A 7,772-nucleotide genomic window follows, 5' to 3' on the forward strand; every position below is an offset into this window, starting at 1 on the left:
GTCTCTCCTGCCCGGGCTGGCTTTGAACCGAGATCCTCAGATCTCAGCCTCCTGAGTAGCTAGGATTACAGGCGTGAGCCACCAGCGCCCGGCATCTCTGAGCTTTTCACTCAAGGCCATCATTTACCAGTTTGAGCTACAGCACCACTTCCTGTTTTCTGGGGTAAATTGGAGATTAGAGACTCACAGACTTTCTTGCCCCGGCTGGGATGGTGGCTGGTTTTGAATCACAATCTTCAGCTCTCAGTCTCAAGAGTGGCCAGGCTTACAGGTGTGAGCTACTGGCGCCCGACTAGTTGATCATTTTTTTAAAAGGCTAGAGGTGCATACCAAGGCAGTAATTCAACTCTTCTGCATATTTATAAGGTTGAATTTTCTCTAATAAACAGGCTGTAATATGTGCATTAAAGACTTTTACCAGATGGAATAATAGAGATCAAACATCTTCCTTCCTAAAACAATAATCATTCCTACCAAAAATGCATGGAACAGTTGTATGTTGGTTTTTTGTTTCGTTTTTGATACTGGACTTCAGGTAATGAAACAGTTATCAAGGCTGAATTAATTAATTAATCGATTTATTTATTTATTGCCAGTTCTGGGTTTTGAACTCAGGGCTGGGTGCTGTCCCTGAGCTCCTTTAGGTTCCACCTGAGTTCCTTTAGTTCCACTTCTGGCTTTTTGGTAGCTTAGTGGAGATAAAAGTCTCCCAGAGTCCAGCGCAGGTGGCTCACACCTGTAATCCTAGCTATTCAGAAGGCTGAGATCTGAGGATCGCAGTTCAAAGCCAGCCCGGGCAGGAAAAGTCCATGAGACTCTTATCTCCAATAAAACACCAGAAAACCAGAAATGGTGATGTGGCTCAAGTGGTAGAGCACCTCCTTGAGCTGAAGAGCTCAGGGACAGCGCCCAGGCCCAGAGTTCAGGCCCCACGACCAGACCCCCCCCCAAAAAAAAGAAACCCAGGCTGCTTTACCAGTCACCCAAATCACTCTCCAGTAATTATTGAAGACCTGCTATATACTAGAGATTTCATGTACATGTGTGCTCTTTCCAGTAAGCATTGCAATCAGTTCTAAGTTGGTGGGAATAACTGTTTCACAGGATCACATGGAAACATCCTCTAGAGATTTAGATGGCAAGTCAAGTGGCAAAAGAAGAAGACAGTTAAGAACTATAGGAATGTAAAGGGTGTGAAAGGTAAATTTGAATGTGTTTTAGCTAAGAAAGAACAATCTGGGGGGCTGGGGGTTTAACCCAGGGGAAGGGCACCTGCCGGTGGGCGGAAGGCCCTGGGTTCGGTCGGCCCTGGGTTCTGGGTTCGGTCCTCAGCCTTGGGAAAAAAAAAAAAAAAAACAATCTGTGCCAAGAAGTGGAGAAAGAAAAGACTTTCCAGGTTGTAGGTTTTGATGGGAGATGGGAGTGGCAAGATTAAAACAGTAGCAATGTATACAGGGACTTCCAAGCTAAGGTAAGGAGATGATGCTTAGGTCTGATGACATTAGAAAGATAAAAATGTTTTTGAAGAGGAAAGAAATGTACATATCACCTGATGTGGAACAAACTGTTGTATTGCCAAAGCTCATAGAATTTACAAACTTTATAGACCACAATAATAACAATTTGCCTTATGAAGGTTAGAATGTGTTTATGACTTTAAGTATTCTCACAATACTGTGAAATTTATGTAATCACTTAATCACGATAAAAATTATTTTTAAAAAAGCTGAATGTAAAAAAACGTTTTTGAAGCAAGAAGGATGAGATGACTAGAAATAAGATGATCTTGCTGTCATCCGAGAACTGTATGTAAGCAATGGAATGACCAGTTAATGATATTACAATAATATAAAAACAAAGTCTTCACTGGGTACTGGTGGCTCATGCCTCTATTCCTAGCTATTTGGGAGACTTAGATCTAAGGATCACAATTTGAATACAACCAGGGCAGGAAAGTCCATAGTATGTTTGTCTCTCACCACCAAAAAGTTGGAAATGGAACTGTGGCCTAAGTGGTAGAGCACCAGCAGTGAGTGAAAAAGCTAATAGACTGCCCAGTGAAGGGTTGACTCCAACCTTATTCCCCCCGAGCAGGCAAAGCACTAGGTTCCTGCTTGTTCACAGGCTAGTCACTGGCAGGGCATTCCACTTTGGGCCTGGCCAAGGATGCCGCTCTTGGCCCCCAAGAGACCATAGCCCATTTTTTAAATTTTCTGCTTCCTTAAGACCCATATAAACCTGGCCCCAAATCCAGTCCCTTGCACAACCTCCAAACCCCCAGGAAGGTCTGTGTCCCTTGCTGGCAATAAACAGCCCTAGCCTGTTGACAATTGAGTCTGGTCTATTCCTTTTTCATTCCCCTCCTCTTTCCTAACACCCAGCCTCCTCTTGTCTTTTGCAGCAACACAGATGGAACTAAATGATACCGTGTTAGAGAAATAAGCCAGGCACAGAAAAATAACATTGGTCTCCTATGTAGAAGCTAAAAAAGGTTTTCTCATAAAAATAGAATAATAGTGGGCACTAGAGGCACTAGAAGTATTAGGAAGAGGAACAGAAAGGGAGGCTGGATAATGAATTATAAACAACAACAACAAAAACTAGGGGAGTCAGGCACCAGTGGTGCATGGTCACAATCCTAGCTACTCAGGAATCTGAGATCTGACCATCAAGGTTCAAAGCCAGCCTGGTAGGAGTCTGTAAGATTTTTATCTATCTCCAAATACCAGAAAACCAGAAGTAGCATTGTAGCTCAAAATTGTAGATTCCACACCCAAACCCTGAGTTCAAGTCCCATGACTGACAAAAAACAAAAAAACCCAGCAAAACTAGGAGGGTGCCTAGCATGTGGAAGTACCTGGGTTTGATCCATATCACTTGAAAACACAAAACAAAAGCCTTCCAGCACATCAAAAATATGGGTATTGAAAGATTAACTGAAAAGAGTATTAGGCTTAGCCAGAGAACCACACAGACATCCAGGTACAGAGAACAAAGAAAGGTTTATTGTGGGGAAAGGGGGCTGGCAAGACTCCTTCTCACAAGGGAGAAGTGAGAAGAAGCACTGGCTATTGTCTGCGGTGACCTATAGAACCTAGGAGGCTTAGGAGGGGCTCGAAGGGGCTAGGAGGCAGAGACCCTGGTGTAGACATGTGGGCCACAGGCTTCATCATGGTGGACTCTGATTTATGGCTGCTATCCAAATAGTAGATAAGGGGTCCTGCAACTGTGCAGACCTGAAGGTCACTCTAAGGAGCTCTTGTTGCCCCAGAGAAGTGCCATCCCAAGGTAAAGAGGGTTGGAAGTTGATTATTTACTGCCTTTACTACAAGGGCCTAGTGTTGCCTAGGAAGGGAGCATGCTAAGCTGCGGAGAAGGGAAGGAGTAGATAAGCTATGGGAAGGGAGCGCATTTCACTAACAGGTATCATGTATCAACTATAATTACTTATGTGTGTGTGCAGGTCCTGATGCCTGAACTCAGGGCCTTGGCACTGCCTCTAAGCTTTTGTGCTCAAGATTTGCACTCTACCACTCAAGCTACAGCTACACTTCTAGCTTTTTGGTGGTTAATTGGAGAACAAGAGTCTCATAGACTTTCCTGGCCTTGACTAGCTTTGAACCATGATTCTCAGATCTCAGCCTCCTGCATAGTTACAATTATAGGAGTGAGCTACCAGCACTTGGCTCAACTATAATTTTTGAAAGAGTATTACAATAATTTTCATAGTTAAGAATAGCAGAGTATTTATGATATAAAAGAAATTAAGAGGCTAAGCTTGGTGTCACATGCCTGTAATTTCAATACTTGGGAAGCTGAGGCAGGAAAATCAAAAGTCCTGAGGACAGCATGAACTACATAGACATTTCTCAAAAAGGGGGGAGGGGAATAAGAAGAACAAGAAGAAGAAAAGAATGAGAAAGAGGAGTTGGGGGAAAAGAAGAGAGAGAGAAAGAAGAAATCATTAAAATTATTTAAGCAACAAAATGAGACTTAGAAAACTTGGGAGAAGCCAGGCGCCAGTGGCTCACACCTGTAATCCTAGCTATTCAGGAGGCTGAGATCTGAGGATCATGGTTCAAAGCCAGCCCAGGCAGAAAAGTCTGTGAGACTCTTATTTTCAATAAACCACTAGAAAACCGGAAGTGGTGCTGTGGCTCAAGTGGTAGAGCGCTAGCCTTGAGCTGAAGAGTGCAGGGACAGAGCCCAAGCCCAGAGTTCAAGCCCCACAACCGACTTAAAAAAAAAAAAAAAGAAAGAAAAATGTGATAGAATTCAAAGGAGCTTGGGGAGGAGGGGCGGGGGGGGGGGGGGGAGGGGAAGGGGGGGGAAGGGGAAACAAAGGAGGAGGTTACAATGCTTGATAAGAAATGTACTTATTACTTGCCCATGTAATTGTAACCCCTCTGTACAGAATTCGGGGCTGGGAAGGTGGCTCAGTGGTAGAGCACTTGCCTTGCATGCCTGAAGCCCTGGGTTCGATTCCTCAGCACCACATAAGCAAAAGAAAAAAGCCGGAAGTGGCGCTGTGGCTGAAGTGGTAGAGCGCTAGCCTTGAGCTGAAGAGCTGAGGGACAGCGCCCAGGCCCAGAGTTCGGCCCCACGACCAGACCCCCCCAAAAAAAAAAAGAATTCAAAGGAACTATACATTTGACTTATTATTTATGCTTTTTGTGGTGCTTGAACTCAGGGCCTGGGCACTGTCCCTGAATTTTTGCACTCAAGAATAGTACTCTACCACTTGAGCCACAGATTCACTTCTGGCTCTTTTATATATTTTTTTTTTGTTTTGTCGTTAATTAGAGCTAAGAGTCTCATGGACTTTCATGATTAGATGGCTTTGAACAGTGACCCTTGCCTCCTGAGTAGCTGGGATTACAAATGCATGAGCCACTGGTGCCCAGTTTGAATTATTATTTTTACTTTGGATTATATGAGAAAATTTTGTAAGATTATTACATAAATTACTTTTCCACATACTTCTAGTGGCTTTCTTTCAAATTGTCTGTGATGTTAGTTTTATGTTGAGGTTTATATAAACTTGAAGATTGACCTTTTTATATTTTTTATTTATATATAGCTTATAATTATATACTCTGCCAATATTTTTCATATTGTCTTACTGGTTATAATGCTCTTTATAAAGAACCCTTGTACTTTAGAGAGACCATCAAAATTCAAGAGTACTATTTCTAGAACAGTAGCCATTGTCACCAATAGATGGCACTAGCAGATTGATGATATTTTATATAACCTACATCTTCCCTGCAGGTCTTTTTAATCTAATTTTCAGCTACTAACTTCAATTAGACTTGCTATATGTAACTCTAATTATCTTGAAGTCTAAGAACTTAATTTTTCCAAGCACTAAGTTCATAGCAAAATTGTGGGGAATATACAGAGGATTCCCATATTCCCCTTGTCTCCCCCACAACTTGTTCCTTCTAACAGATTCCCACACTACAGTGAGTAATTAAAGCATAAATTATTTCAGAAAACCATGTTCATCTTACTGAGCATTAGGTATCACACAGTTACAGATTCCCACTAATAGACTCAACAAGGGTGTCATCTTGAAGAGTCATTACTTTTGTTACCTAGTTGTTATTGTTGTTTGTATTCTATGATAATTTCATTTCTGAAAAAGATTAGAATTAACATCACTTAGTTAAGCATCAGCTGGTATCTCCCTAGCCAAAACAGCTTGGAAAAGAAGATCTTTACAACATAGTCCCTGCCATGATCATAAGGGGACACATAGCAAAGGGCTAATAGTACAAGAAAGGCTGGGTCCTGAAATGTGAGCATTAGGCATGTTCCATAGGTAATTTTTTCTTGTTTTTCAAAACAAATTTTAAAAACCCTTAAAAATTTCTTTCACTTGGATTCTCTTAGACGCAGTCATTAAAATAATGATTTGAGTGGAAACAGCTATTTGGGAAGTATGAAGTATGCTAGTAGGGTAGTAGTAAGAAACAAATTATGTCTCCCTAAGAATTATATACTTATATATGTGTGTGTGTGTGTGTGTGTATATATATATATATATATTTATAAGTGACATATATATGCATATGTATATATATATATATATATATATATATATATGTCACTTAGCCACAGTTCCACTTCTGGATTTTTGGAGATTAATTGGAGATAAGAGTCTCATAGACTTTCCTGCCTAGGCTGACTTCAAACCAAGATCCTCAGATCTCAGCCTCCTGAGTAGTTAGGATTAGAGGCATGAGCCACCAACACCTGGATAAAATGTACATTTTGAAGTCCTACTTCTCAATATTTTAAATGTGAATTATTTGAAGAAAGAGGTAATTAAGGAAAGATGAGGTTTTTAGGGCGGTCCCTAATCTAGCATGACTGGTGGTGTCCTTAGTAACAAAGAAGCTTAAGACACAGGCATGTATTGATAGGAGAGCCAAGGCAGCCAGAGAGAGAGACTGGCAGAAGAAACTGACCCTGTCTGTCAACTCCTTGATTTGGGATTTATGGCTTCTAGGACTGTGGGGGAATAAATTTCTATTGTGGAAGTACTCAGTCTTCTAGGCAAGCACTTTACCACTAAACCACATTCCCAGCCCCCGATGTTTTGTTTTTGTTTTTTGCCAGTCCTGGGACTTAAGCTAAGGGCCTGAGCATTGTCCTTGAGCTTCTTTTGCTCAAGGCTAGCACTCTACCACTTGTGACATAGCACTACTTCTTTTTCTGTTTATGCGGTACTGAGGAACTGAACCTAGGGCTTTGTGCATGCTAGGCAAGCACTTCAGTCTTATAATATTTTGTTTTGGCAGTCCCAGCAAACTGATCCAGGTAGTGCACAAATGTGACAGGGAACAGAGGGGCACAGTTAAGGAGCCATTCGCATGTCATCTCCCACTGTAGGCAAGTGACATGGAGTCCCACCGGGAAACATTTTTAAAAAAACTGAGTGGGACACTGCACAGAGTTGCCTCTCACAAGGGATGAAGAGCCTCACTGTGGCTCACTGTGGCTAGTCTGAGTGACTTTTCCCCTTACAATGATGCTGAGGCAATATAACATTAAAGACATTTTTATTTGATTACAGTACTGGGGGCTTGAATTCAAGGTTAGAGCACTGTCTCTTTTTTGCTCAAGGCTAGTGCTCTACCACTTGAGCCATAGCTCCACTTCTGGCTTTTTGGTAGTTAATTGGAGAGAAGAATCTCACAGACTTTCTTGCCCAGGCTGGCTTTGGACTACAATTCTCAGATTTCAGCTAGGATTATAAGTGGGAGCCATCAGCACCCAGCAAAAAGCATTTCTGAAAGAGTCTTGCTATGTATCTCTGGCCTGGAATTCACTGTGTAGCTCCAGCTGACCGGAACCTTGTGATTCTGCTTCTGCCTCCTGAGCTTCGGGATTACAAGCATGCATCATTTGGAATTTTCAGTTTGCCATGGTTCATCAGGACAACGTCATAAAGGTCAAAGAACAGATATCTGTGCTCATGTCCATTATTCCTTGGTAGAGGGCTATCACTGGGAATATAATACCCTAGACTGTAATCCAAGCAATAGTGGCTTTTCCACACTGAGGAAATCTCTCAAGACATATGCAGGCCATGACAACTGAAATACACAGGAGGGAAAGGCAGGAAGGACACTGCCAGGGACCTCTGGGGAAGCCTAACTTGAAATATTTACATGATGTCTGGAGTTTGCTTCAAAACAATATAAGCAGGACTGAAGAGAGGTGGGCTGAGATAAACAAGACTAGTCAGTTGATCTTTTTTTTTT

The sequence above is a fragment of the Dipodomys ordii genome, unplaced genomic scaffold (genome assembly GCF_000151885.1).
Source record: "Dipodomys ordii isolate 6190 unplaced genomic scaffold, Dord_2.0 Scaffold47, whole genome shotgun sequence".
In the NCBI taxonomy this organism is placed as follows: domain Eukaryota; kingdom Metazoa; phylum Chordata; class Mammalia; order Rodentia; family Heteromyidae; genus Dipodomys; species Dipodomys ordii.